This window comes from Teleopsis dalmanni, chromosome 2 (assembly GCF_002237135.1).
Source record: "Teleopsis dalmanni isolate 2A chromosome 2, ASM223713v2, whole genome shotgun sequence".
In the NCBI taxonomy this organism is placed as follows: Eukaryota; Metazoa; Arthropoda; class Insecta; order Diptera; family Diopsidae; genus Teleopsis; species Teleopsis dalmanni.
The window spans coordinates 39,824,745-39,835,351 of record NC_051847.1 but is presented as its reverse complement, the minus strand read 5'-3'; positions in this window follow the sequence as shown (position 1 = coordinate 39,835,351).

Below are 10,607 nucleotides of genomic sequence, written 5' to 3'. Positions count from 1 at the left end.
GGAGAAGAAGAAGGAGCGCTAAATCAGAGCCATTGATATCAAATATAAGGCAACCATTTCGCTTTAATTATAAGCAAATAACCAAGGAAAATCGGGAATCCTACAATAATAAAAAACCATTACCCCGTTTAGATGATGTATATGGTAATTTTGATGTAAAAATAAAATCTCCAAAAACAGTAGCGCAATATGTGGGAAAATATAGCAATTTTGTGGATGAAAAATATCCTACTAGTGATGAGTTGGACCTTCAAATCGGAGAGAATTATGAATATGAGCAACCTGTTTCTGCAATTTTAAAATGTCAATTTGTTAATAGAAATGGAAAAGATATGCCACTTAATTGTCGTTGTCATCAGTGTATATTTATGGAAAAAATTAAAAACTGTTACGTTCAACATAAATAATCATCATCAGCTATCATTCGATGGCCGAAAATGTTTCTTACGGTTCCATGATGATAGATATGTTTACATCGTTCCAAAAAAAACATCTCACTTTATGAATGATAACTACTTCGGATGCCTTGGTGAGTACGCTATTATTTATTCCTTTCATTTAATTCTAGGTCTTGTATTTAATTTTTATAGTAGAGTTTGTTTGTATAAATGCTAATATGATAAGTTTTCTAGATCAATTGTGTGATTGATCACACGACTTATTTGTGATGAAGTTCTTGCCAAACACCGTCATTAGTTGGTCAAAGTTTATTATTGCAGTTAGATCAATAATCATAGCGAACATATACTAAATCTAGAATTTTTAAGACTAAAACCTAGTATAAAAATCTACCAGATATCTACTGATTAGATACTTCTGTTAATTGTATTTGTGGCATGATTATTCAGGCTAATCAACATTCAAGCTTAGATACATGAGTTAATTGTTACCACAGAACATAACGGGGTTGAAATGACAGAGTTGTCATCTTGTAAAATTAGGGACTTGAAAAGTTAATATACGTTGACCATTCTGTCCTATCGGAAATCCTTCTGATCTGCGTATGAGCAGGGCTAATCCATGGTATCAAATGGGCTTACTCTCGCAAAGCTGCCACCACAATCTAAAAAATTATATATCCGCTGCTTTGGATATCGTCACATAGGTATATATTTTATTTTCATTTATTAATGGTATTTTAAAGGAGATAGCACTTTGTAAAACTTTAGCTCTCATCTATTTAGAAAGAAATTATATATTTAATATTGACATAAGTACATACTAGTATCTAAGAGATATCTTAGATACTAGATATCTTAGTATCTCATATGTTATAGTATTTACATATCTATAAGACATATTATTAATTGTTTTTGGAATGCCTTTGATAATGAAATATATGTAAAAGATATATGTAATATAGCAAACTATGAGCCAAAGTAAATTTGTTTTTTTATTAAATTTTAAAGATTTTAAACAAATAAAATTAAAAATATTTATTTAAATTAAATTTTAAAATATCAACAAAAACATTTTACATATTACAAATTTTAATAAATGCAAATATCCTTCAATCGACAATTGAACGAATCAACAGGAATCTCAATAGTGATTATAAAAACTAAACAATTTCTGACTTTAAGGATTAAGAATTTACTTCAAGGAATTTTGTCATAATTTGGACCATAAATACCGCCTTATGGTTTCGCTATAAAAGATTTTTAATGATTTATAACATATGCTTTAAATTACAATTTTTATATCAAATTGTGAAAGTTGTGTACCAAATTAGAATTAAGTTTTAAAACTCCACTGTGAGGTTGAACTATTCTACCATCAAATTTATTCTTATATGAACTGTTTTTCTGAGAATCTACCAAAATTTCTATTTTCGAGTTTCATCTATTTATTTAAAGTAAAAACTATATCAAATATTATTAAAATTATAAATTTCATTATCAATCTCATGCACTAATAATGCCCGCCAATGGTATAGAGTACAATAAAAAAAAACGACTTGTAATATTGCATAACAATTTTCCAAATAATAATTGTGATTTCCTCAAAAAGTGTTTGCTTTTTCTATTAAACTTTAATTGAAAATTTACTTCATAGAATGTCTAAACTAAGCACTCAAATTGGGAAATCCATCTAAATCGAAAAACGAGGGTTCTGTTGTAAGTTTTTTGATTTCAACATTGATATTAAAATTTAATGAGTAATAATCATCTTTATTTTAAAATCATAAAAAATTTGTTATATTAATATATTACATTATATTTATATATTACATTTATGGCCGAGTGCGCGTTCCAGTAAATTGAGGTAAAACTGAGGTAAATTAAAATTTCTTAGTAATTTTTTGCACTGCACTTATACAAATATTTATTTATTGCACTTATTCATTATTTTTGAATACAAGTTTTCAAATTTATTTATTTATTTATTAAACATCTTATAAAACCTTTTCACAATGGTAACACCTAATTTACTCGAAATTCTGGTAAATATCAACACACGCTGCCAACATTCCCTCAATTTACCATCAATTTACTTGAACTCGCACACGATCTATATAATACAAAAATATAGAAATAGAAACTATGGTATTTAATAAAATGGTTTCGAACAGTGGTGAATTACAACAACAAAATATTATTTTTAATTAATTGAATTTTTAACTGATCATATAGCTGTTTTAAGTATTGCCAAGTACCCATCATCAGTGGTCTTATTATTATTTCTTATATGTACTTATTCATAAATAATTTTTTTTTTGGTTTTGGAAACTCCAAGTACTAAGGCTTAAACTCCATCCTGTCAAATTTGAAGCTCAGAAGAGTCAGTTTTCATTAATCAACTGACCCAAAGCCGTACTTGATTCGAGCTTGTGGTTTTCTTAATTTGTTTTCCTTGCCTTGTTATATTGGAACGAAATCAGAAATTAGCTGTGGAATAATTGAACTAATTATAATTAATGAGGCCTTATGTTCCACAAGGAGTTAAAGGAAATAAGAAGAAGATGAATTATAATTAATATAATTATTAATTAATTATTACTTACTTACGGCTGTTCTTCTCTTAGCATAGGGCATTGAGCATACGGCTTTAAGCATAGGCCCTCAATTAATTATAGTTATTTTTAATTGTTATATTTCAATACTTTTCTTTTGTAGAGGTATTGTTTATTGCATAGTTTTTTTTATATTATTCTTTCTCACTAGAACCTACTCTGGAAATGTTATAAGGTAAAAGTCATGGTAATGTTTTTCTAGGATTCATACAAGCGAGACTGGAACTTTTTTATTCAGTTTTCTTTTGATAAAAAATTATAGATTGACTCAAATTGATTAATCTTCATTTACATAGTTTTGTTTATATAGTTTAATAAAATAATTAAGTTATATTTTCAATTATATTATATTTTTGTTCAAATATAATATACTACACATATAAAGAAGGCGATAGCTCACGGGTATCCCTAACAAAGATATTATTTCGTTTTGAAAACTTATGACACTCCGTCCCATTTGGACTTCTATATGATTTATATTTGGTACTATAGGCATATATATCATGTGACATAACTATGTAATATCTGTAATATAATATAATTGTTGATTAAAAAGAATTTAATGGTCCTCCCTCGTAAATCATACTTAACTAAATCATGTATTACAACAAAGGACAATAATAAAAAATTTTTGTCGTTTGCAAATCCATCTGTCTAACCTTTGTGTCCGTCTGATGGTACATGAAAATATGTCGCATAATGAATTGATGTTCATATTCAGACTCATCCACTATACCCAATAGTATTCTAACAGATGCTTACATATATGATTGTCTATATAATTTTAAAGCTTTGTGTTTATGTTTTGTCACATAATCCGATATAAACACAGGGAATGAGTGCTCATCTACATAAGCAAACCTACAGACAAAAATGACACAAAACATTGAAAAGCAAACCGAATTCGATTAAAAATTCGTAGAGAAGTACGGCATGAGTGAGTTTGAGTTGCAGTTCGAGCAAAATGAATATTAAATTTTAATCAAAAAATTTTCAATTGATCCGATTGAACCTGTTCGTTGACCATATTTGACCAATGGTTTTAAGGTGCAATTCATTACAACTGCATGCAAGCACGCCAGATGCAAATATTGCGGTAAGTGGATTTATTTGCACATACTCGTATCCTGTACTTTGACAACAGACGTCATACTGCATACAATATTCACTCGCATGTATATAGTATTCCATAGTGTACATACAGACTAGGATGTAATATGTGTGTAATATATCAATTTCTATAGTAACGAAAAATGTCCATTTTATTTTTAATTTGGAATAATAAATCTAAATTTGAAAATTACAGATTTACAACATTAAAGCAATAAATTTCATAGATGTAGGTACGTTGAGCAGTAAATTATATCTTAAAGTGCAGTGCTGAAGCTTGACGTAGTAAGTCTCAGTTCAACTCCTTTTGAGGTTTAAGTGAATATTCAAATTAACTAAAATGTGATTATTTACGCTTATTCGGAAGACTGAATGTGAAATTATTCAGTCATAATTTAAGACATTTAAGTACTTTTGAAAATTACTTGAAAGATTAAACATACGATTATGTCTGAAAGGAGTCATTTAGGTGCTTAAATAGTCAGAAAATGAAAATAACCACTTTCAATTGGCTAAAGACTTTCAATTGTCTAAGGACTTTGTTTTATTTTCTTTAAGAGTAATTGATGTTAGTTAAGCTTATTTAAAAATATTTTAAATGTTTCAAATGAAATCGATTAATTTACTCAAATATCCAATATGAATAGTGAAATATTTATAAGAAGAAAGAGAAGGTTGTGTAGTTATTACTCCTACTAGGATCCTTTAAATTTATTATTAGAATCCTTATTAAATTTATATTGCGCGTAATAGTTAGTGAATTATCTAAATAGACACATACCTCAATCGAGACTACAAGCTACTTTATTTGTTAGAAGTAATCTACTTTCATTGGGTACAGTTGTACTTTTCAAAAATAAAATAAAATAAAGACTCAAAGCAAAGAAACCGATAGTTTAGACTATACATAGACTATAGATGTATTCGTCATTGTTTCTGTCTCCCATGAACTCATACACTGTTAAAATATTGCGAATTGATGATTTTGAAACTTTTCAGGTCTGTTTCAAACTTGTTGTTCAACTAAATCGTATAATAGTGATTTCTGCAGCAGTAGAATATGAAGCGTGGTTTTAAACTTACAGTCCTATTGCAATCTTCTTGGAAAAACTATATCGCCAATAAAACATTATACATACATTCTTCACCAAAAAGCTCAATTGAAAGCATTTGGTTAATATATATATATATATATATATATATATATATAGAAAACACTGTATATATTATAAAGGAACTAAGATCTTTAAAATTGTTTGCCATGTTAAAGATTGTACAATCCTCAGACCTTTCTTTCTACACCATTATACGATTATTACTAATATATTAATTAGAAGGGGTTGTGGTACACTAAGTTCCATAAGATATAGTGTGTTATCCACAGAGAGAATCTTTTAAATAATCCGACATACTTAAAAATTTCTCTTGATTTTAGATTCCAGGCCATATTCGATTCAGTAAATATCGAATGCAGATGCTGGACTCGTAAAAACGAAAAGAGAAAAGACACGTATCTATAATTTCGTAATTCTTTTGATGAAATATAGCACTGAGATCTGAAGGTGTGTAGTGCCCACTTCATTGACTAAGAGTAGTTTTTCTCATCAAAATATACGTTAAAAATCATTTTAATTAATCTTCTACGAATTCAACTATTAATATTATTCATGATCAAATTAGTATATTATCTTTGTGTTCAAAACTCCAGCTTCTGGAGCTTTATGAGGACGGCCTCACAACCATATCATGGTTACAACACTATGCTCTCAATATATTGTTTAATTCAAATACCTGAACAACAGTGGTAGCTAGCCACTAGAAATTAGCACCGTAGACATATTTAGCCCTGCCATAATCTAACACTGCAAGTTTTTGAAATTAGCCTGACCTAAGATCGCTATATTTTTACTATATGAGTATATTGTATATTGAGTAAATAAATCAATTAAATTGTTTGATTGCATTCGTTATATGTTATGTTATTTTTCTAAAAGGTCATTGTACCAACTTCACTTTAGTATCACGACTTATGTTTTTGTCTATATTTTTGACTATTTTATTTAAGTAAGAAAAATAAAATTAAGATATTTTATGTTTTTCAAGTGATTAACAAGTTTAACTAGTCAACATCAAAAATTCTTTTAAAACTGATTTTTGTTGCTCATAGAGCATAGGGCATAGAGCGTTCCTCTACTAACTAAAGTAAAAGTCATTCATTACACTTCATCTATTAGAAAAAAATAATATATCATGTCAACTCTAACTGTTAGTTTATGTTTAAATTCTACTTGCCTGCAATCTTCGCTGTAATCACATTCATCTAAAACTTTTTTTTTCCACATAATTTTGTTTGTTAATTGTTCCCATGGCCATTACACAATTAAAAGCAAGAACATCAAAAGCACAGCCAGGAAAACGACACTTGGCTTAAATCAACTTGTTCAATTGTACTTACTGTCATCATTATTTTCATGTATCTGAGCTCATGCAGTCATAAGAATAAGAATCGCCGAAGTACCGCAAGAGCAGCCGCTCATGCACGCTGCAGCCGCCATAGTACATAGTACAGCCATAACTTGTACTAATAAGCGGCTATGAGCAGCGCTTCTCCAGCCCCTGGAACTAAAGTATATCGAGGCACATGTAAACTGTCAAACTTTAAAATTTGCAATGACAGCTAACATGGTCACAGATAAAAACTCATACACGCTGAGGTTGAGTGCAAAAAAAAGAACAATTAAAGTCTCAGCAAAAGAGGATGTCTCTTGAGCAACAATTACAAGAGCAGTGGCATTAAAGCTGTTCTTTCATTGTCATGAAGCGCCACTTTTTTTAATTTAAAGAGAAAAAAAAAACAAAAGAAAAATTAATTTTTTTAAAGGAATATAAAGAGCGACCAGAAAAAATTGAAAATTGTCAGAAAAGAGGTACACAATAGGGCGCCAGCGTAGCCAAAACATGCGTGGCGGCTTCCATAAAAAGCAGTCAACTCACATGAGCGCAAACGTTCTTAATCCCACCGGAGCAAGACAATGAGAAATTAATGTAATGAAGCGAAAGCGTTAAGTAGCCGTAACGCAAATGGATGAAAATAAGAATCCTTCAGTAAATACGCAAAATTATTCAAAAGCAAATGGAAAATTGTTGGAAAAGCGCAAGTGGGATTCTGGTACTTGTACTGGTACTGGTACTGGCATTGTTCTGGTCAGCAGCCACAATGACCACTCAAATTTGCACAGAATGGCAGATTTAAATGCGAATACGCATATTTTTATAAAAATAATGCACAAAAGTGCATTCGCTTTACTTAAGCATGGAATGCGCATATTTAAAGGAATTTTATATGAATAAAAAATAGATTCACTGAAAAAAAAAAAATATTTGTAAAGCGAAATAAATCCTCAGAACAAAGAGGTCATCTATAAAGGGATATTAAAATTTGTAAAAATTAAAAAAAAAAACAGATTTTATAAAAATTAATTTGATATTGAGCTTTGTATGAATTTTAACATAGTATAAACGCAACTAAGCTTTCGAAATATAATTGGAGACCTTTGGCAATGATGGAAGTCCATGTGACTACAATGAACTTATGAATAGTATACATACCTGCAGGCATAACAACAAGATTTTAAAAATGGTGAATGGTCCGGGCATCACAATACATCCACCAAGGTTTTGCACATGACGAGTAACAGCAAAATTTATTCCAAAAATTTGTAACATTATTGCTCCACATCCATCCTGTAGTACACTGATTTTACCTATTCTATTTCTCAAATACACAAATACAATCGAAGAACAAAGCTTTTCCACCACAGATGACATGCAACAGAAATAGTGGACCGAATTTAAGACCATACTTAGAGAAGTAATTCCGGCAGTCTGTATTACAGTAAGTACAAACATATCGGCTGTGAAGTCCCGAAACTAAGTTATAATTATACAATTTTTTCATCTAAGTACACCTCTACTGATCAACATAATTCCCTGAAAGTGCGACACTATTATCCTAACGCTTTTTAACATTTCAATGTCTCTCTTACAGAAAGAAAAAAAAACGAATTCTTCATATATTATAACATGCCTATTCCAAACTATGGAAATCAGAACCTTATTTACCGATTGCTATATCGGTTGACTATCGATTCGAATTCGGACTAAAGTCTATCAGATGTTGATATCACATGTCACGTAAAGTGTATCACAAATTGATACAAAACTAACGATTTTTTCCGTTCCAAAATCCTAAATAAATCATCGACGAGTTGTTGTTGTTGTAACCCGCAAGGATCTGTAAGACAGATAACATGAAAGATATTATAAAACGAATACATGGGTTAAGTTATGGATAGATATGTGTTGTGTGAGAGGGGAGTGGATTATTTAGTAGTAAGAATGTAAGTGGGAGTAAGTCTCCCACTTCGTGGACAGATTGTTTTTTTTTATCAATTGTGAACAAAAGTTACACCTTTTTTGAAAACAACTTTTTTATAGAAAAATGTCTGAAAGATAATAGAAAACGAAAGTATGGGTTAAGATATGGATAGATATGTGTTGTGTGAGAGGAGAGTAGATTATTTAGGAGTAAGAATAGATTTAAAGTCTGAAAACCAACATTATTTTACTAGTAATCAACCTTGAAATCGTTTAACCAATATACTACGACAACAATAGTGCATAATATTAAACAAATTCTTCTTTGAATCGGATCTAATATATATTGATGATGAAACGAAAACTTTTTGAAAAAGTCAACAATTCTAGTTACTTCTTGCCAGCAGGTTGTATATAGAAGTTACTAAATTCTTGTAGACTATAATATTTTTCTTATATCTTAACACCTCAATTAATCTCTTTCAATTTCCGCACATATAAATAAAATTCACTAAACTTGAAGACTCTATATCAAATTTCTAATGTTCTCGCATAATATATGCAGACAGCAGCAATCAATTAAACCATAACCATCCGATCAATAGCATTTTTCTGCTCGCTATTAATAATACTGAAATCCAGAATAAAATGAAATGCCTAACCCAGTGACCCTCTTGTTCCATGTCATTCGCTACAAAACTCTTCTTCCCAATTGCCTTTGAGTTGTTGGCGAAGCATTTTTACAAATAACACGATTTGTATAAACAATATTTTTGATTGTGATATCTCGAATCTGAGATCGTTTTTAATAAGAAATTATTTTGTTTGAAAAATTTTTTAATTAAGCAATAAATTATGTTGCTAACACAAATGTTGTGGTTGCTTCACAAGGAGCAACGCAACAACGCAGCAACGTAGCGATGCAGCAACGCAGCGATGCAGCATCGTTCGTTGCTTGTTTTCGCACATTTGCGCAGATCTGGGATGCTGCGGCGCAAGTATGTAAGCATGGCGCAAATGTTGCATGCGTGCCTCGTTCGAATTCGTATTCATTTGCTTCGCAGTGTTAAATTAACAAGTAACAAATGAGTTAAAATTTATGTTGTTGTTGATTTGGCTACTGATGATGATATTGAGTGGTTGCCCCTTCGGAAATACTTGTACTGCACATGCGAATTTATGATTAAAATAAAAATTTCTTATGTTCACAACATTTGGCACAGTTTGTGGCATTGAAGTGGGTCAATGTTTCAATTATACATTTTTCGTTACATCAAGATAAGTACAGAGGCAACTTATTCCTGCAAAACTCATGTTCCAACATATTCATGATTATTTATCCAAAGCATATGTTATCATTGAGTTAGTGCTTACATTGAAGTTATATATTGCATTGTTATGATATATATCCAAAAAGGTTGTTATATGGTACAAGCGAGTATGCTATTACACATCGCTAATTTCAAGCTCACGAAACTAGCAATAATTGATCTATAGGTTAGGTAAGGTGAACTGGAAGAAGGAATGAATCATACTAAATTAGAGAGAGAGAGAGCTAAGAAAGGCATTTTAACACCACATTCTTCATAATCGTGGTATCTGAAGGTATATATAAATATGGTATCTGATAACAAGAGAATGGTCATATTGGAATCAGCCGAATGCATTGAGGAAAGTAAATATTTGACTAATGCTAATGCGCGAAATATCGCCGTATGTGTTAAAGAATGGTGCACCCAATAGCTTAAGCCTAGTTCTAGACAAGCCTTAACATTTTATTGTGGGTGAAGAGTTGAAATGTTTTATGACCGTCATACCGACTATCACCGGAATGGTGTATTCCAGCCCTACTGTAAATTACATGAACTAGACCACACCGTCGTCTTCTTTAAGTTTTCTCTCCTAGAACCGCTTTATAAATTATCTATCCATACCACATATTTCTCATAAAACCTGTCTTTATAATCGTCTTTATAATCGTTGACTAAAAGGTGTTCCCCGAATCTTTCGAACAGGTAAAAATCGCAGCTAGCTCAATCAGATGAATACGTATTGTTCTTGATCAAAAACTAACGAGTAGGAATAATAGTGTGGAAAGATGCGTTAT